This window comes from Panthera onca, chromosome C1 (assembly GCF_046562875.1).
Source record: "Panthera onca isolate mPanOnc1 chromosome C1, mPanOnc1 haplotype 2, whole genome shotgun sequence".
NCBI classification, from domain to species: Eukaryota; Metazoa; Chordata; class Mammalia; order Carnivora; family Felidae; genus Panthera; species Panthera onca.
In genome coordinates this window covers 89,535,125-89,556,681 of record NC_138346.1, presented here as the reverse complement: position 1 = coordinate 89,556,681, position 21,557 = coordinate 89,535,125, and the positions used below count along the sequence as shown (strand labels likewise).

At 36.9% G+C, this 21,557-nt stretch overlaps 1 protein-coding gene and 1 long non-coding RNA gene across 4 annotated transcripts in view; one reads left to right on the top strand and one right to left on the bottom strand.

Moving 5' to 3' along the window:
- LRP1B (LDL receptor related protein 1B) overlaps window positions 1–21,557 on the bottom strand; it is a 1,899,539-nt gene that overhangs the window by 766,713 nt on the left and 1,111,269 nt on the right. The window lies entirely within an intron of this gene.
- Window positions 1,209–20,081, top strand: LOC144617059 (uncharacterized). Its single transcript, XR_013557075.1, has 3 exons — window positions 1,209–1,268; window positions 1,473–1,583; window positions 19,992–20,081. It is a non-coding gene; the product is annotated as an uncharacterized LOC144617059 (long non-coding RNA).

Here is a 21,557-nt window from a genome sequence, read left to right as displayed (position 1 = left end):
CAGGAGTCAGTCACTTAACAAATTGAGTCACCCAGGTGCCCCTATGTTGTTCCCCATTTTAGAATAAAAAAAAAGAATCATTCTTCAATCGCTCTTAACTTTGTGTAATAACCTTAGTTACTATTTAAAAGTAATGATAGCCAAAGTAAAGAACCTATTCAGTAAAAGTTTGTTGTACAGCTTCCATTTAGCCAGGCACTAAGGATCTGTTAATGAGTGAAACTAAAACCTCTGACATCTTTTTTTTAATGTTTATGTATTTATTTTGAGAGAGAGAATTGGTGCATGAGCAGGGGAAGGGCTGAAAGAGAGGAGAGAGAGAGAATCCCAAGCAGGTTCTGTGCTATCAGAGCAGAGCCCGACACGGGGCTTGATCTCACCAATGTGAGAGTATGACCTGAGCCAAAATCAAGAGTTGGACCCTTAACCAACTGAGCCACCCATGTGACCCAAACCTCTGATATCTTGAAGCTTATGTATTTGCAGCAAGGCAACACACAAGCAAAATATGTCTAAGATAATTACTAAAAGTAACCTAAGAAAAAGGATAAGGGAATCCCTTCGGGCCAGGAATATGTATAGATAATGGGTTTAGATAGGGTGACCAGAAAAGGCTAAGTGAGGAAGTAATCTATAAACACAGACTTCTGAGAGGTACAGGAGAGACACATGGGGACACCTGGTGGAACAGCATTGCAGACACAAGTAACTACTACATATGTGAGTGCCCTGTGGTTGCACCACACCCAGGGTGTTCAGTTTTTTTCTCTATGAATTTAAAAGTCCTTAGGTGGAAGATTCTTCAGGTAGTTATATGTAAAAGGCTCATGAACAGTAGAGATAAATGAGTCCTTGATATGACTTGTGCTTATTTCCAGGGTCTTATCTGGGGGTATTGGGAGAGGCAGTCCTCAAGGGATCTTGAGTGTCCCTGAACTTTCTTGCTGAATGTGCTGAATTTAAGGCTTCTTTGTCTTCTCACACTGAACATTTTCTAAAGCTAGTTACTTAGGCAACTAAATCAAGGAAAGTACACGGTTACAACTGAATAACTGTTTACTCTACAAAGCAGAGAAACTAGGGAACTTTCTGTTTGGAACAAAATTGGCTCTTTGCTCTAAAGGTACTGATCACCAGGCCATGGGACTCTCAACTATGTCACAATTCACTGCTTGCTCAGCACCCATGTGGGGTCATGACTTCACCCTGTGAGACCTGGGGACAGGGAAGAGTGCCACTATGCTTACGCTCATGCTGTCTGCTATGCTGTGAGTAATTAACTAAAGTCTCATTTTTTTAAATTTATATTTTTGACACTTATACGATGGTGCCAGGTTGACTCCCTGTCATCCTCCATGACAGGGTTTCTCAAACTGGCACTGATGACAATCTAGACATAATTCTTTGTCATGAGGGACTGTCCTGCGCATTGCATGACATTTAGCACACCAGCTTCTCTCTACTAATTCCAGGAACACCTCCCTCCCCAGTTGTGACAACCAACAATGATTCCAGATATTACCAAACGTCCTGTGGAAGACACAATTACTCTTGCTCTACACGGTTGAAGTTTTACCTTTAAAGTGAGTGATATTTCTCAAACTCTTTCTAATCCATTTCAATTTCCCAAAATATGAATTTCCTGCCATTAAACAAAGAGTTCTTTGTAATTTTTTTTGGCAAAATTTACTAAGAATAATAAATTAGGTATCTATACCTAGTAGAGTACAGCTGTATGACTAGTTATTTTGCAGTAAATATAAACGACTATAATTTTTTCAAATATGTAGTTTCAGACTGGCTTACATTTTATTGGAATTCCATACATGTAAAATAAAGAGAGAAAAGCTAATTTTTTCATGGTTAATCAGTGACAAATATTTGGAAGTATTCGTCTCAGAATGGTTTATTTCCCATGAATATCTCTAGATATCTTTTTCATCTCTAAAAAGGGTACTTGTTTAAACTTGAAATAATAGCTATATTTTACAATTTTAAATTACTCTTTGTGGGACAAGTTACAAAAACCCTAATAGCTAAAACATCAAGGTAACTCTGACTCAAAATATGCACATTCTTCTTTGATGTACAATAAAGCTTTATCAAAATTCATTTTGGTAACAGAGATAAAAGTGTTAATTCTGGTGCCAGGAACACACTGAGATCCTTGGGAGGCAGATGTGTACAAATCAAAGAAGAAAACAGATGTGCATTAAAATATTTCATATAGCTATCAGACTGTCCCCACACATTAAATATGCTAATGCCACTGCAATATATTCATGCAAGTTATCTAAATATTGCACATTACACTAGATGACAGCTAATTTGTTGTTTTGTATATAAAAAACTGAGAGCTGAAATGCATAATTTGATGAGAACTTTGATTCTCCATTTACATAAGAATAGTGAAGGAAAAAAAAGTTAATAGATACAGAGAAAAGATGTTTAAGAGAAAAAGAAAGAGAAAAGAGAATAGATGTGTAAGGAAGGTATGAAGTAGTCATCATTCCTGTTTCTTTTTGGAGAAAGAGGGACAGGCAAAAAACATGTAACAGTTTCCTATTCTAGTTTATGAGTCTAGTATAAAAGTGGTCTGGGATAGAGATACCATAAGCTTGTTTCCATTGTAAATCTAGGAAATAAATGTAAATTCTGTTCAACAATAAAATATTTACAAGAGCTTATGGTTATTTTTTACCTTATTTTAGTCATGTATGAAACCTTCATTTTCAAGATATTTTCCAATATATTGTTTCCAAGACACTGTCTGACTTGGTCACTGGTGTATCTCCAGGACTTAGAACATTGCCTATCTATAACATGATCTCAACAAATACTGCTTGTCTGGGTGGATATATAAATGAATGGCTCACCATCACCTCATGAATAATTCCAATTTTCGTCCCATTGATATAGAAGACCATCCACAATTATCTGCCTCTAACCTCCTTTATAAGCCCTGTGATCCAAGCATCTGTGCTAGATTATACTCCTTTTACCTAATTGATGTGCTGTTTTGGGGAGAAAATGGGCTTTGATGTCAGAGAAAAAAGGGCATCTTTACTTTCGAGCTCGCTTTCATTTTAGCCTTTATAAGAATTTTTATGACTTCCCTTTATTAGGTTTTTGAGAAGGTCAAATAAAATAACACATAAGGTTCATATGAAAATAGGTTTTAATAATAGTTAGCAATGTTAGCTCATTTCCCACTCCCATATACATATTTTACTTTCCCATTTGTGTGCATATTTATTTTCCATTTCCTCTCTTTTTTCATCTTTCTAATTCCTTTCCATCTTGCAAGGCCATAGGAATATTCTCTTTGCTACACAAATGTTTTCTTTCTCTCTGCAAAATTCACCTATCCTCTGAACTCCCTTAGTACTATATTTGTATCTCATTCCTAACACGTATCACTTACTGTCCTGTTAAGTTTACTGAACTATGGACATGCTATCTTTTCCAGTTGTATCTGTAGAATATGAGTGCAGGTAGAAATATAATTTGTGCTTAAAACCCCTAGTAGACATTGGTAATAAAGGGGTAGTAAATATTTCTAAAATGAAAAAAAAATAATGAATGAAAGTAAGTAATATTCTTTCTGGGTAAAGGAAAGAAGAAACATAATTGGAGATGTGTGGGTAGCCTATTCATTCCAGAATTCTAGTGAGAGTACTCTCCTATTGTTTCAATATGATATCATCCCAGTATTTTCATATACTGCTGAATACCTAGAAGAAATATCATATCCTTAGTTTGACTACTAGATCCTTAAAAATACTCATATTTGCATTATGGAAAACATTTTTATAGATAACACCTACAAATCAAACAAATCACAGAAAAAAAAAAATCACACAGACATATATACCCAGATTTTCACATGGAGACATATCACTTAATCAGGCTAAAAGTTTCACATCTCAGTGTTTGACATATGCCATCACTACTCTAAGAGGCATCAAAAGCAAATTTTGCAAACTTTTAATTTAAATAAATATGCTAAATGAAAATTTTTACTACTTGAAAAGTATTATTCAATATAAAAAGTCAATAAAAATATTTTCCTTCCTTGTCACTGTAATGTTGATGTGTTACAAAATTTGGAATATCAGTAGCCTACAAATAGGTAAATTATATTAAATAAAGCATAATTCATACTCTGCTACTATAGAGCAGTATCTCTTCATTCAAACAGTAAGGGGTTCCGGGTAACTGGATGGCTCGATCGGTTAAGTGTCGACTCTTGGCTTCTGCTCAGGTCATGATATCATGGTTGGTTCATTAGTTCAAGCCCCACATCAATCTCTGTGCTAACAGCATGGAGCCTCCCTGGGATTCTCTGTACCACCCCCCCACCCCCCCGCCCTTCCCCTGCTCAAGAGTGCATGGTTTCTCTCTCTCTCTCTCTCTCTCTCTCTCTCTCTCTCTCTCTCAAAAATAAATAAATAAAGATGGAAACAACCATAACCGCAAAGAGTAAGGGGGGAAATCTCTGAAATTGAATAGAAAATTTATTATAAATGTTACAATAAATGTTCTAATATATCAAGAACATTTTAAAGAGCTGTTTAATAAGAAACAGATTGCCTTTCTACAATTAATTTGCTTACAGTTTGAAATAATTATGTGATAAATACATCCTTCTGGATCACAGATGATATTTTCTAAAAACCATGCCGCATTTCAAAAGGGCTTTTTTTTTTTCTATCTCATCTGGTTTATAGTCCCCAGAATTCCTGGCAAAACAGTGAAATATCTACCAGGAAAGATGCTTTCTTCTTCATATATTTACATGCTGACGTTGATCTGAATTTCACAATTCTTCCAGAAAATTATTACTGCAGAACTTACTTAATTTTTTTGAGAGGGAGTGTGTGGGTGCACAAGTGGGGAGTGGCAGAGAGAGGACCTTCAGCAGACTCCAGACTGCTGAGAAAGTCTCCACTCCTAGCGTCAGCAGAGAAAGACTCCACTCCTAGCGCTGAGGCCCATTCACAGGACTCATCTCATGCCTGATATGACCTGAGATGAAATTAAGAGTCTGTCACTTAACTGACTGAGCCACCCACATGCCACAGAATTTATGCATTTTACAAGTGATGGTCCAACATACCAAATAGTGGAAAGAGTGTAAGAATATAAATTGGAACTTGGGGATATTGATTAAAATTCTATGCTAACTATCCATTAGACATTGGGCAAATGACACCGCCTCTCTGAACCCATGTGTCTTCCCATGCAAAATTAGAGAATCCTATGCATATATTATACCTACCATGTACTAAGTACCTTGCAAAAACATGATGGCTCCTGATTCTAAAAGCAAATGACAACAATTATTATTCCTACCTCACATATGTAGTTGACAAAACTTTGGAAAGGTTACATAATTTGTCCGAGGTTACACAGCTAATAAAGTATGGAGCAGAATTCAAACTCAGACACTTTGACACTACTCCTGCACCTGCTCATGTAAACTCTACAGTGTGTTATTATGATCTTCAAGGACATGTTCATTTCCAAATTTCTATAACTGTTTGTAATCATCTCCAAACTAAACAAATTTAATGAAGGGAGGTATTATGGCATGTTAGAAAAAGTATGGCAGTTGGGAGTTCAGCGTCAGAGAAACAGGTCCAAATCCTAACATATAACATAACTAATTGAGTTATAAGAGAATATTCCTTAACTCCTAAGACCAAGCTTCCTAACTCATGTAAAAAACACAAATTCTCCTACTTTCAAGGTTAAGTTTAAAGATCCAGAATAACTTAGGAGGGATGCTCAGAAGATGGCAGATTAGGAGGATGCTGGGCTCACCTCGCCCTGCTCATCACATAGATTCCACCCACATTGGCCTAAATAACCCAGAAAACCACCAGAAGACTAGCAGAACTGATTCTCTGGAGACAAGCATAGACAAAAGGCCCATGGAAGAGGATAGGAAGGGCAGAGAGGTGGTGTGTGCTACACGGACTGGCAGGAGAGAGCCAGAGCAATGGCGGGGCAGCCCGCTGGGCATGGCAGAGCCCCCGGAATCTGGCTTGCAAAAGTGGAGGGGCCGCACTCTATGAGTTCTGCCATGGGGATTTAACATCTGGAATGCTAAAAGTCAACAGCTCTGCTCTCAGAGAGCGGGAAGGGCAAGAGGATGCCAGGAGGAAGAGTAGTTGAGTCCTGGAAGGACAGAGCTCCAAGGAGGAACAAAGGTGCTGGCAAGCACCATCTCCCTCTCCCATCCCCCAGCTAAAATTCCAAAGGGAACCAGTTCCTGTCACCAAACTTACTTGCACCACGCAAACACCGAACACTGTGCTTCTGTGGATCCATCCCTCCAACAGGTCTGCCTCCCTCCTGGTGCTGCAGGGCCCCTCCTGCAGGGGACCACTGATGGCAAAGTGATCTAAGTCTGCCCTTCTCGCCCCTGTGCACATTGCGAATCCACCCCTGCACCCTCACTAATACACCAGATCCCATCAAAGAAGCACCACAAGCTTGGCAGTGTGCAAACAGCCCACACAGGGGCCATACCACTCCACTCTGCCCCTGGGAGAGGAGAAGATAAGGTACACACCAGTCTCACTGTGGACCCAATGTTGGCCTGGGGGCAGACATCAGGTCTGACTGCGGCCCTGCCCACCAACACAAGTTTCTCCCAACAGCACAGGGGAAGTACCCTGCAGTTTGGAGATACCACTGGGACTACCCAAAATGACAAAACAGAATAATTCTCCTCAAAAGAAACTCCAGGAAGTAGTGACAGCCAACAAGTTGATCAAAAACGATTTAAGCAATATAACAGAACAAGAATTTAGAATAATAGTCATAAAACTAATCCCTGGGCTTGAAAAAAGCATAGAGGAGGGCAGAGAATCTATTGTTACAGAGATCAAGGAACTAAGAAATAGTCATGAGGACCTAAAAAACATGAGGTACAAAATAAGAAGGAGGCGGACACAGCACGGATAGAAAAGGCAGAGGAGAGAATAGGTGAATTAAAAGATAAAATTATGGAAAAAAGAGGAAGCTGAGAAAAAGAGAGATAAAAAAATCCAGGAGTATGAGGGAAGAATTAGAGAACTAAGTGATGCAATCAAACAGAACAATATCCATATAACAGGATTTCCAGAAGAGGAAGAGAGAGAGAAAGGGGCTGAAGGTGTACTTGAACAAGTCATAGCTGAGAAATTCCCTGATTTGGGGAAGGAAAAACGCATTGAAATCCAAGAGGCACAGAGAACTCCCTTCAAACGTAACTGGAATCGATCTTCTACACAACATATCATAGTGAAACTGGCAAAATACAAGGATAAAGAGAAAATTCTGAAAGCAGCTAGGGATAAATAGGCTCTAACCTACAAAGGGAGACCAACAAGACTAGTGGCAGACCTATCTAATGAAAACAGGCAGGCCAGAAAGGAATGGCAGGAAATCTTCAATGTGATGAACAGAAAAAATATGCAGCTGAGAATCCTTTATCCAGCAAGTCTATAATTCAGAATAGAAGAAGAGATAAACATTTTCACAAACAAAAACTGAGGGAATCCATCACCACTAAATCAGCCCTACAAGAAATCCTAAGGGAACTCTGTGAGTGAAATGTTAGAAGGACCACAAAGTACTAGAGACATCACTACAAGCATGAAACCTACAGACATCACAATGACTCTAAACCCATATCTTTCAATAATAACACTGGATGTAAATGGACTAACCAAAAGACATAGGGTATCAGAATGGATAAAAAAAAACAAGACCCTTTTCTTTGCTGCCTATAAGAGACTCATTTTAGACCTGAGGATACCTTCAGATTGAGAGTGAGGGGATGGAGAACTATCCATCATGCTACTGGAAGTCAAAAGAAAGCTGGAATAGCCATACATATATCAGACAAACTAGACTTTAAATTAACGGCTGTAAAAGGGGGGCACCTGAGTGGCTCAGTTAGTTGAGTGTCCGACTTTGGCACAGGTCATGATCTCACAGCTCGAGAGTTCGAGCCCTGTGTCAGTCTCTGTGCTGAAAGCTTGGAGCATGGAGCCTGATTCGGATTCTGTGTCTCACTCTCTCTCTGCCCCTAACCCACTAGCATTCTGTCTCTGTCTCTCTCAAAAATAAATAAACATTAAGAAAAAAAAAATTAAAAAGCTGTAAAAAGACATGAAGAAGGGCAATATATAGTAGTTACAGAGTCTATCCATCAGGAAGAACTAACAATTTTAAATGTCTATGCAACGAAAATATGACCCCCCCAAATATATAAAACAATTATTCACAAACATAAGCAACCTTATTGGTAAGAATGTGGTAACTGCAGGGGACTTTAATTCCCTACTTACACCAATGGATAAAGAAACAAAGGCCCTGAATGATATGTTGGATCAGATGGACTTGACAAATATAGTTAGAACTCTGCATCCCAAAGCAACAGAATATACTTTCTTCTTGAGTGCACATGGAATATTCTCCAAGATAGATCACATACTGGGTCACATACAGCCCTTCATAAGTGTACAAGAATTGAGATCATACCATGCACACTTTCAGACCACAATGCTTTGTATGAAACTTGAAACTGACCACAGGAAAAAGTCTGGAAAACCTCCAAAAGCATGAAGGTTAAAGAACACCCTAATAAAGGATGAATGGGCCAACAAGGCAATTAGAGAAGAAATCAAAAAATATATGGAAACAAATGAAAATGAAAATAAAACACTCCAAACGCTTTGGGATGCAGCGAAGGCAGTCCTGAGAGGAAAATGCATTGTAATCCAGGCCTATCTCAAGAAACAGGAAAAATCCAAATACAAAATCTAACAGCACACCTCAAGGAAATAGAAGCAGAACAGCAAAGACACCCCGAACCCAGCAAAAAAAGAGAAATAATAAAAGTCAGAGCAGAAATAAATAATATAGAATCTGCAAAAATTGTAGGGCAGATCAATGAAACCAAGAGCTGGGTTTTTGAAAAAATAAACAAAATTGATAAACCTCTAGCCAGGCTTCTCAAAAAGAAAACGGAGATGAACCAATAAGATAAAATCATCAAGGAAAATGGAGTTATTACAACCATTGCCTCAGAAATACAAGCAATTATCAGGGAATACTATGAAAAATTATATGCCAACACACTGGACAACCTGGAAGAAATGGACAAATTCCTAAACACCCACACACTTCCAGAACTCAAACAGGAATAAATAGAAAATTTGAAAAGACCCATAACCAGTGAAGAAATTGAATCAGTTATCAAAAATTTCCCAACAAATAAAACTCTAAGACCAGATGGCTTCCCTGGGGAATTCTACCAGACATTTAAAGCAGAGATAATACCTATCCTTCTCAAGCTGTTCCAAAAAATAGAAAGGGAAGGAAAACTTCCAGACTCATTCTATGAAGCCAGCATTACTTTGATTCCCAAACCAGACAGAGACCCAGCAAAAAAAAAAAAAGAGAACTACAGGCCAATATTCCTGATGAATAAGAATGCAAAAAATCTCAAAAGATACTAGAAAATAGAATTCAATAGCGTATGAAAAGAATTATTCACCATAATCAAGTGGGATTCATTCCTGGACTGCAGGGCTGGTTCAATATTCGCAAATCAATCAACGTGATGCATCACATTAATAAAAGAAAAAATAAAGAACCATATGATCCTGTCAATTGATGCAGAAAAATCATTTGACAAAATTCAGCATCTTTAATTAATAAAAACCATCGAGAAAGTTGGGACAGAAGGAACGTATTTAAACATCATAAAGGCCATTTATGAAAAGCCCACAGCTAACATCATCCTCAATGGGGAAAAACTGAGAGCTTTCCCCCTGAGATCAGGAACAAGACAGGGATGTCCACTCTCATCACTGTTGTTTAACATAGTGTTAGAAGTTCTAGCAACAGCAATCAGATAACAAAAGGAAATCAAAGGCATCAAAATTGGCCAAGAGGAAGTCAAGCTTTCACTTTTTGCAGATGATATGATATTATACATGGAAAACCTGACAGACTCCACCAAAGGTCTGCTAGAACTGATACATGAATACAGCAAAGTAGCAGTATACAAAATTAATGTACAGAAATCAGCTGAATTCTTATACACCAATAATGAAGCAACAGAAAGACAAAGAAAGAAACTGATCCCATTCACAACTGCACCAAGAATCATAAAATACCTAGGAACAAACCTAACCAAAGAAGTAAAAGATCTGTATGCTGACGACTATAGAAACCTTATCAAAGAAATTGAAGAAGATACAAAGAACTGGAAAAACATTCTGTGCTCATGAATTGGAAAAATAAATACTGTTAAAATTTCAATAGTACCCAAAGCAATCTACACATTCAATGCAGTCCCAGTCAAAATTGCGCCAGCATTCTCCTCAAAGCTACAACAAGAAATCCTAAAATTTGTATGGAACCACAAAAGGCCCCAAATAACAAAAGTAATTTTGAAGAAGAAGACCAAAGCAGGAGGCATCACAATCCCAGACGTTAGCCTCTACTACAAAGCTGTAATCATCAAGACAGCATGGTATTGGCACAAAAACAGACACATAGACCAATGGAATAGAATAGAAATCCCAGAAATAGACCCACAAAAGTATGGCCAACTAATCTTTGACAAAGCAGGAAAGAATATCCAATGGAAAAAGACAGTCTCTTTAACACATGGTGCTGGGAGAACTGGACAGCAACATGCAGAAGAATGAAACTAGACCACTTTCTTACACCATTCACAAAAATAAACTCAAAATGGATGAAGGATCTGAATGTGAGACAGAAAACCTTCAAAACCCTAGAAAGAAAGCAGGAAAAAACCTCTCTGACCTCAGCCGCAGCAATTTCTTACATGACACACCTCCAAAGGCAAGGGAATTCAAAGCAAAAATAAACTATTGGGACCTCATGAAGACAAAAAGCTTCTGCACTGCAAAGGAAACAATCAATAAAACTAAAAGGCAATCGATGGAATGGGAAAACATATTTGCAAATGACATATCGGACAAAGGGCTAGTATCCAAACTCTATAAAGAACTCACCAAACTCCACACGCCAAAAACAAATAATCCTGTGAAGAAGTAGGCAGAAGACATGTAGACACTTCTCTAAAGAAGACAACCAGATGGCCAACAGGCACATAAAAAGATGCTCATTGTCACTCCTCATCAGGGAAATACAAATCAAAACCACACTCAGTTATCACCTCACGCCAGACAGAGTGGCTAAAATGAGCAAATCAGGAGACTATATATGCTGGAGAGGATGTGGAGAAACGGGGACCCTCTTGTACGGTTAGTTGGAATGCAAACTGGTGCAGCCACTCTGGAAAAAAGTATGGAGGTTCTTCAAAAAATTAAAAATAGATCTACCCTATGACCCAGTAATAGCACTGCCAGGAATTTACCAAGGGATACAGGAGTGCTGATACATAGGGGCACTTGTACCCCAATGTTTATAGCAGCACTTTCAACAATAGCCAAATTATGGAAAGAGCCTCAATGTCCATCAACTGATGAATGGATAAAGAAGTTGTGGTTTATATATACAATGGAATACTACTTGGCAATGAGAAAGAATGAAATATGGCCTTTTGTAGCAATGTGGATGGAACTGTAGAATGTTATGCTAAGTGAAATAAGTCATACAGAGAAAGACAGACACCATATATTTTTTTTCTCTTATATGGATCCTGAGAAACTTGACAGAAGACCATGGGGAGGGGCAGGGAAAAAAAGTTAGAGAGGGAGGGAGCCAAACCATAAGAGACTCTTAAAAACTGAGAAGAAACTGAGGGTTGATGGGGGGTGAGGGGGAGAAGGGAAAGTGGGTGATGGGCATTGAGGAGGGCACCTTTTGGGATCAATACTAGGTGTTGCATGGAAACCAGTTTGAAAATAAATTTCATATTAAAAGGATCCAGAATAATTTACAATGAAATGTCTGGTACATATTAGGAGTTTAAGTAAATGCTACTATTATAATACAATAAATATTTTCACAATCAGATCACATTTAAATTGGTTTAAAATATTAAGTACTGAAACTACAAATTTTGTCAAAATAATCATTAACATGGGGGCTATATATAATGGCATATATATATGTATATATGTATATATACATATATATATTAAAAGAAATAAAAATAATAAAATATTTGGCAAATTTCAGAATTGAAGACCACTACTTTGCTATCTGAAATTGAGAATTTCGATCATTTTAATTCTCTACTTACTACTTTAAATGTATGAGTCAGTATTCTACCTTGAAACTTTTTAAAAGGTAATTATGAGATAAATTTTTATTTTAACTGTATAATCCTTGAAGCAGTCTCAATGTGAAATACTATATAGGACTTGCGAAAACAATATGTTTAGGTAAAGAAATTAGTCCTGAAACTATTTTTTAAATAACTGATTAAGTCATAACTGAAGTAGATGGATTTTATGGAGGTATAAGAAGAAAAGTTTATAGCACAACTAGACAACAATAAAACATACATTTGGTTAGAAAAAAAATCCCTCATGTAATATAAAAGGAAAAAATTCAATGGTATGAAATTTGGGGGAATTACTTAGTAGGCAAAGAGCAAACTAAACTAGAACAACATCCATCTAAGAGGAAGATGAACAGTTAGGGCTGTTTTTGTTTGTTTTTATCCATGGTTGAAGAGACTAACTTACATTAACGTGAAAAAAAGTAATCATTATTTCACTAGTTGTATTGAAACTCCTCTTGTTTTAAATCCACTCACCCATAACTGTATTTATTTTGTGATATTTGCTTTCTTTTAAAATAGAAAAATTTGGTCTAGTGCCATCAAGAGACCTAGATGGGGGTGTGGGGACAGCAATGAAGGCAGGGTGTATTGCAGTAACACCATGTTCATGCATTCTCTGTCCCATGCTGGGCATTTCAGTACTGGGCTTCTGTCAGGCAAGAAGAGAGAGTGAAACATCTATCTCAGACGGACTGTCTGAGACTCCCTGTAGGGAGACAATGGGTATGAAAACTCCTCTCTGCCAAGAAGCAGGAATGTGCACTGCCTTTTTGCACAAGAAGAAACTATGCCTGGTTTTTATGGAAATAGTGGACACTTACAGATGCCTCAGGCAGTGAGACACATTCAGAACACGGTTTTTTAAATTTCTAGGTTGACTTATTTATTTTGAGACAGACTGAGACAGCATGAGCGAGGAAAGGGGCAAACAGAGCGAGAAATCTAAGCAGGCTCCACACTGCCAGCGCACAGCCTGATGGGGCTGCAATTCATGAAACCCTGAGATCATGACCTGAGCCGAAACCAAGAGTTAGGTGGATGTTTAACCAACCAAGCCACTCAGGTGCCCCAGAACAGTTTTTAAAATGATATTTTGGGGGCACCTGGGTGGCTCAGTCGGTTAAGTGTCCAACTTCGGCTCAGGTCATGATCTTGTGGTTCACGAGTTCGAGCCCACGTTGGGCTCTGTGCTGACAGCTTGGAGCCTGAAAACTGCTTCAGATTCTGTGTCTCCCTCTCTCTCTGACCCTCCCCCCATTCACGCTCTGTCTCTCTCTGTCTCAAAAATAAATAAACATTAAAAAAAATTAAAAAAAATAAAATGACCTTTTGGGGATACCTCAATGGCTTAGTTGGTTAGGTCTCTGACTTTGGCTCACATTATAATCTCGCAGTTTGCCAGTTCAAGCCCCTCCAGATCTCCCCCTCTGTCAGCACCATCCCCCTTGTTCTCTTTCTCTGTCATATATAAAATCAACATTTTAAATATTATTAAAAAATTAAAATTAGGGTTTGTGTGTCAAATGTAATGTTTACTATTTTTGTAACTTTATTCATTTTGAAAGAGGGATCGGGGGATGGATAGAGAGAAGGGGGAGAGAGAGAGAGAGAGAGAGAGAGAGAGAGAGAGAGAGAATCCCAAGCAGACTCCACACTGTCAGTGTAGAGTCCAACGCAGGGGCAGAACCCAGGAAACTTGAGATCATGACCTGAGCTGAAATCAAGAGTCCAATGCTTAATCAATCCATCCAATGCTGAGTACTCCCTCTCCTGGCACCCCATGTAACATTTACCTTTTTAAACATTAAATTATTTTGCCAAAAAAGGGGAGATATGAATGCATTTCATGTTGTACATACTTTATAAGTACAGTCATATGTGAGTAAAATAATTCACATGGCCCTCCCTAAAGATGGTCACTATAAAGTTTTCTCATCTTTCTTAAAAAGTTAATATATTCATATAAATAGGATTAGTCTGCCTGCAGAAAAGTATTTTCAACTCACTTTGTTTACTTATCAGTTTATCTTAGAGTTTGTTCATTTAAGGATATATTTCTACTTCATGCATTTTAACCATTACTTACTATCATTCATAGCAAAAATACATCATACCTCTTTTGGTGAACATCTATGTTATTTCCAATTTTATTGTTATTACAAGTAATGTACATTTTTATGCATGTGTACACATTACTTGGATAAATAACTGATCATGGGATTGTTGGGCTTAATATTACAAGTAATTTGATTTTCATAGATATTACCAAATAATACTTCAAAGCCACTGTAACAATTTACATTTTACCCAATAGTGTAGAAAATATTTTATTTTCTTATTATGTCATTAATATTACCTATTATCAGTCTTTTAATTTTTATTCTTATACAAGTGGAAAAGTCATATATTATTGTGCTAATTTAGACTTTCATGATTAGTATAATGTTGAGCATCTCTCTATGTGCCTAATTAGGAAATTTGTATTCTTTTATGAATTACCTTGACTAATTTTTTTTTCTGACGTTGTTTTTATTCAGTAAAATAATCACTTTTCTGATATATATGCTCTAAAGACTTTTGCTTAGTTTATTTTCTGTATTCACTTGCTTATCATGTCCCTTGTCATAAAAAATAAAATATTTTTACACAGCTTCTATTTATATATTATTTAATATATATAAGCTTATACATAAGCTTATATGTATTGATTTATATAGCTTACACATATACATAAACTTGATTTATAAGCTTATACATATTGATTTAATAAATAAATTTAAATATTATATATATATTTATAAATATATTAAATTTATTTAATAGTTTCTGGGTTTTATGTCTTAAAAAATGTTCCATACCCCAAAACCATAAAATATTTTTTTTCCTAAATTTTAAATTTTTTGTGCTCTTTAAGCTTTATTTTCGTATGCTTTGGAGGTAGAACTCTTTTTTTTTTCCCCCCATAAATGAGTAGACACAACCCAACCCCTTCTTTGTGTGTGCTTTTTAGGGGTATAATTAATGCCAGGGGCGATGGATTGACCTGGAACCACTGTTTTTAATTCACGTAATTACTAAACTGCTTTAAACATTGCCTTAAGGCTTTTTTCATCTCTTTTGGTTTTTAAGACCATAACGTTCTCCTTTTCAACTCTTATATTTGAAGTTTATACCTGTGATGTTTTAGGCTATGGTTCCTTGCTCTCTGGTCAATATAGTCCAATCTGCATTCTAGCTAGAAATTTCTCATTATTTCTAATCACTCATGAATACCTTTCAATTTTTCATTGCTGTTATCAATTTCTTTTGTTAATATTTTCCATTGCTTTTTATGAATATAGAGGGCAAAGTCTGGCTTAATTTTCTGCTTGCTCCTTTGACTCATTTGTAATATGACACATGCATTCAACTAGAATGCAAATTCTTTAAGAATGGCAATCATAATTCTAGATGAATACCTTGCCTGCTATCTAGCAGATCTTTGGTAATTAAATAATGTTTAATGTAGATAAATGAATGGAAATCTGGCCAATAATAAGAATCAGATTTTCAGATAGCCTTTAATCATATCATCCTGTACCATCTTTTTAATAAAAGATTTTTAAGTTTAATTATTTACTTTGAGAGAAAGAGAGCACATACGCGCACACACACAAGTGGGGCGGGGGGAGGCAGAGAGAGAATCCCAAGCAGAGCCTGATGCGGGGATTGATCCTACAACCGTGAGATCATGACCTTAGTCAAAATCAAGAGTTGGTTACTTAGCTGAAAGAGCCACCCAGGCACTCCAACATAATTTTTTCCTGATAACATAATGTTTTAAGCTATTTTTTCCTTTTTGCAACGTGTAAACTCCCATCAATACTTTTAGTATATATATTTTTTATGGTTAAAAAGAAATACAAAATGAGCTTACTGAAAGTTAAAACACAAATCTTTTTGCATCAAGTGAATGTTTGTGTGTGTGTAAACTGTGAATGTTTAAAAATATCACAAGGCATTCACATGTATTCATAAGTAGTAGTCAGTATTTTTAAGAATTACTTCTAATGCTAAGGTAAAGAGAGACAAAGCAGTTTTTAAAAATATTTCAGTCTTGCTCTTAAAATTCCCATTTGCATTAATGAATTATAGACATATAGAATTGGCCTTTGTTGAGGATGAAGAAAGCTACAAAAGAATATTGAAACACAATAAGTGAAAGTCCAATAATCTGCAAGATCATAACTTTCCTCGGGTCCAAATAAAAGCTGAGATCCCAAGGCAACAAGATGAAAAATCCAGAGTGATAGGCCTCTTTCAGGAAAAAATGAGACCAATGAAGTGTCATACCATTGGCAAAGCATAGGAGGAAAAGCAAAGTGCCATAAAAATAGAATTTTAAGAAAGCCAAAATGGTAAAGAATTGTTAAAACTAAGTTTGGTTTAAAGGGAAAATTTAGAATACCTGGGAAACTGGCACAAGAAATTTCTTTCACTGAATTCATGAAAAATATTGAAGGCATAGCAGGAAACCTGAGAGAAATCCTTATGTGTCTCACATATATGAAACCCACTCTATCCCCTAGATTTTTCTCTCATAAAAAGAAATTCCTTAAACCACTGGGGATGGGGAGAGAGACTTTCCCACTCCTAGAAGCAGGACAAAAGTTCTACTGACTGTGAAGGGTATATAGAAACAAAAACCACCTGCCATTAGAAAGGGGGAAGGAAAGCTTTCCTTCCTCAAACGTAAAATGAGTTATCAAGATTAGGTGCCCTTGGGGCGCCTGGGTGGCTCAGTCGGTTAAGTGGCCGACTTCGGCTCAGGTCATGATCTCACGGTCTGTGAGTTCGAGCCCTGCGATGGGCTCTGTGCTGACAGCTCAGAGCCTGGAGCTTGTTTTAGATTCTGTGTCTCCCTCTCTCTGACCCTCCCCCATTCATGCTCTGTCTCAAAAATAAATAAACGTTAAAAAAAATCAAAAAAAAAAGATTAGCTGCCCTTGAGGGAGGGGTAGAAGCCAAAGCCACAGGGAACCTGAAGGAGGAGTCATACCACCCTTGGTCCTACCATAACTTTGCTACTCACAACAAGCAACACTAGTCTTGGAGAAAGGTAAGAATCTCTACTGCCACAGGTCCAAAGCACAGGTACACTGATGTTGATGGAACAGGAGAAACAAAGCTGTTTGCCCCTGGAAGCAAAGCTGTTTCCTCCTAGATACAAAAACAAAACAAAACAACAACCAAATAAACAAACAAAACCCAGACAAACAAACAACACAGGTGTTTGCCACTCTGGGGCTGTAGCAGAACATCATCTCCAGGCCAAGCATTCCCACAGCACATGGTGGACACTGGCTGCTAAGGGAGAAGAGGCACAGGAAGACTCACCTCAAAACCCCAGATACCTAAGACCAAAACTGAACCAAGAAAATGGAGAACCCCTCTTCCACGCCCCAGGAGTTTCTCACTTAGTAACATATCACAATAATCTCACTGAGGGAAAGGTGAGAGTGCAGACAAAGGCATTAAGGCAGCTGAGAATGGAGTATTAAAAGCTGAGGAATGAGCAGGCATACTCAAATCTCCATATAAAGCACAAGGTAGTATCAACCCATCACTGGAGAGATATGAAAGTTTACCAAAGGTAACTAACTATAATAAGAACAAAATCCATACACCTAACTCACTGAGATAAAATGACCAACAGAAGAGGTACAGGTATCAATAGAATCCGACGCGAAGATAACCTTGATGTGTAAACCTTCAAAATAAAACTATGAGTTATCAATATCTACCTCAATAGTTCAAATGAAAAGACTGATAATACTGTGCATTGGTGAAAAGGCAGAAAAACTGGAACTCTCACACTTGATGTTGGGAAAGCAAAATTACCCAGCCACATTGAAAAATAGTTTGGAAAGACTGAACAGTTTACAGTTTAGTAGTTTCTTATAAAGTTATACAAGATCTTATCATATTACCAGGCAATCCACTTGTATAAACAAAAACACATGTCTACACAGTGTACTATACACAAGTGTTTATAATAGCTTTCTTCATAACTGACTAAACTTGAAACAACCCAAATGAACCTCAACTGGTAAACGCATAAAAATTTTGGGGTACATCCATACAGCATAATATAACCTAACAAAAAATTTAATAGATATATTCAACAACATGGAGAAATCTCAAAATAATTATCTAAGAGATGAAAGCCAAACTCAATAGCTATTCACTATATGATCATTTTTTTTCTGACATTTAAGAAAAGATAAAACTACAGAAAAAAAAAAAAAAACAGAGCAGAATAGAAATTAGACTATTAGTTTTTAGGAATGTGAGGGAACATTGTGGGGAGATGAAAATATTCTAATTTGATTGTGGTGATGATTATTCATCTGGATACATTGAACTACTCCCTTAAAAAAAGTTGAATTTTGGGGCGTCTGGGTGTCTCAATCAGTTAAGCATCTTGCCTTCGACCTAGGTCATGATCTCACGGCTCATGAGTTCAAGTCCTGTGTCAGAATCTATGCTGATGGCTCAGAGCCTGGAGCCTGTTTCAGATTCTGTGTCTCCCTCTCTCAGCCCCTTCCCCATTCACACACTGTCTCTCTCTCTCTCTCTCTCTCTCTCTCTCTCTCTCTCTCTCGCAAATATAACTAAACATTAAAAAATGTTTAAAAAGGTTAATTTTACTGTATGCAAATTATGATGCAATAAAGATTATTTTTAAAAATAAAGTTATAAAAATGGCTAGAGTTTATCAGAAGAAAAATACAGAGGTTCAGAATAAAATTTGTAGCCATTTTTAGATAGACCAAAAGAATATCATTTAATTCAACCATTTTTGTTAGGAAAAAAAGAAAGAGAAAACGATCCATTACCTAAAGATTTTTGTCTATATGATACCAAATAACTAATGTGAGTCACATTTAATCTAATATTTTTGACTCTAAATATATTTCAATATATCTGGTAATGCTCATCATCAAACTAATCAGTGGTAAAGAGGGTATAGAATATATATACTCATGGCTAGGTACTCTAGTTTTGTTCACTTCACAAATCATGACTGTGGTATCCAAAAGTGACATAATTTTCTCTTTGGCATAACGTAAAATAGTATATGCAATGGAAATTATTTATTAGCAACAGTTCTATGACTTGCGATACACAGCAAATAAGAAATGTTTTCATTTATCTGGAGAGCCAGTGCTGTCTATGACTGGAAATAATTTTAATGTCTATGTATTTTGTGATTCTGGAGAATTTGGACAGAAAATTAACTCAGATGATATTGTTCAATGGCCAGAAATATAACATTTTAGAAATCACGCCACACCTAGTACTCCCTACACTTAAAAATATAAATGATAAGCAAAAGTGCCATTTGAGATGTTACAATTGGAGAAAAATGATGAGAGGTGAAGAGGTGCTCTTGTACCTCTTGTCTAGGGAAAGTGTTGTCTTGGAACCTCTCAAGAGCTTTTATTCTTATTTTTAAACACTTTTTTAATTTGAAAAGACATAATTCTAAGCCTTGCAAAATGCTTAAAGTGTTTCAAATAAAAAGAACAAAAGTGATATTAAAATAAAATAATGAAAAAAAGAACTAGGAGCATAAAGGTAAGTGAAAATATTATTTGTTATCACCTGTATGTTTAAATGAAGTTTCAAAACAGTCTTACTATTGTTTTTTATTCCCCAGGTGTCATTTGGACAACTGCCTAATGACTATTAGAACATCGGCAATTTGGTTGCAAAATTAGGAGCAATAGTAACTCACTGTGACATTTGTAATGGGATGTTAAAATTAAAGGTTGGAATATGAGCCAAAATGATGAAAAAAATCAAAGCAAGTGTGAGAAAAAAAAAAAAACAGTTCTCATATTTTACAAAGAACTATATCAGAACTGTTTCCACAGCTCTTGGGGACCTCAACAGGATGAATGGTGTAAAGGGAAGACAATGTAAAGGGAAGAGAACTTTGGAGAGGCTGCTTTTCTGTAATTCTCTAGTCCTTGCCCTTCAATCTCCCAAGGCTATAGGAAAGAGAGATTGAAGGAATGCCCTTCACCTCAACTCTAGTGATGGAGCTTCCATGTGACTTTTTTAATGTTTATTTATTTATTTATTTATTTATTCATTCATTAATATATTTATTTATTGAGAGAGAGAGAAAGAGAATGAGAATGAGAAGAACGGGGGTTGAGGGGGCAGGCAGAGACAGAGAGGGAGAGGGAGAATCCCAAGCAGGCTCCATACCTAGTGTGGAGCCCGATTTGGGGCTTGATCTCATGAAATAGGAGATCATGACCTGAACCAAAATCAATAGTCATACACTCAACCAACTGAGCCATGCAGGCACCCCTGAGAGATCTTTGAATTGAGTTCTCAATTGTCAGTTTTCCCAAATGCACATAACTCATGCCTGAGAAAGTTTTATATCTGAAAAAGCTAAGTGGTGATTGATTTGCACTATATCTGTATTCCCAGAGTTTACCAGGGCAGATGTTTTTCAGATTATTGTGTAGACCACACAGGAGAGAATGTTGGCATAGGAATGTCTTCTGTCCAGTACAACGTAGCTCAGCTGGGTACAAGGACTCAAACAGTAACAAAATGGATATGAACTGGATATTCAGAATGCAAAGTCACAAGCATAAAATCTCATACACTTTGTCCAAGGGAAATTAAATTAGATCTAACAGAAAACTCCCCAAAATCTTGCACATGCACACACACAAACATACAGACACACATACCTAAACTCCTCAAGAGAGTAAATTTTAAAGACTTGTCATGCTCATAGAGAGGTCAGTTTACAAAGGGATTAATTCAAATAAGACCCTTGCTATCTCTGTATCACTGTACCCCTTTCACCAGTTCCCACCAATGTTAAGCAATGAGTCAGCACTGGTAGTTGACCAACAAGTTGGGATGGGTAGCAGGGAAAATAAATGCATGGCAGAGAAAGATAAGGAACCAAATATGTCCTCCTTTCCTTTTCCAGGCTTCTAGCCAGAAGACAACACAAGTTTTCAAGTTTTGCTGTGGAAAGTTCTGCCAATAAGAGACTTATGCTACAAAATAAATTTTCAAGACCAAATGGGAGACAAAAATAAAGTTATGCTTTAGATAGGTCAGAGCCACATTTTTGATATATTGGTTACACAGACAATGGCTATTACCATTCCCCTAAAATCCTCTCAAAATGGAGAGTGTCATGGTAACTTGTTCAGCTTGCATCATGGATATTATCTTTCCCCACAAT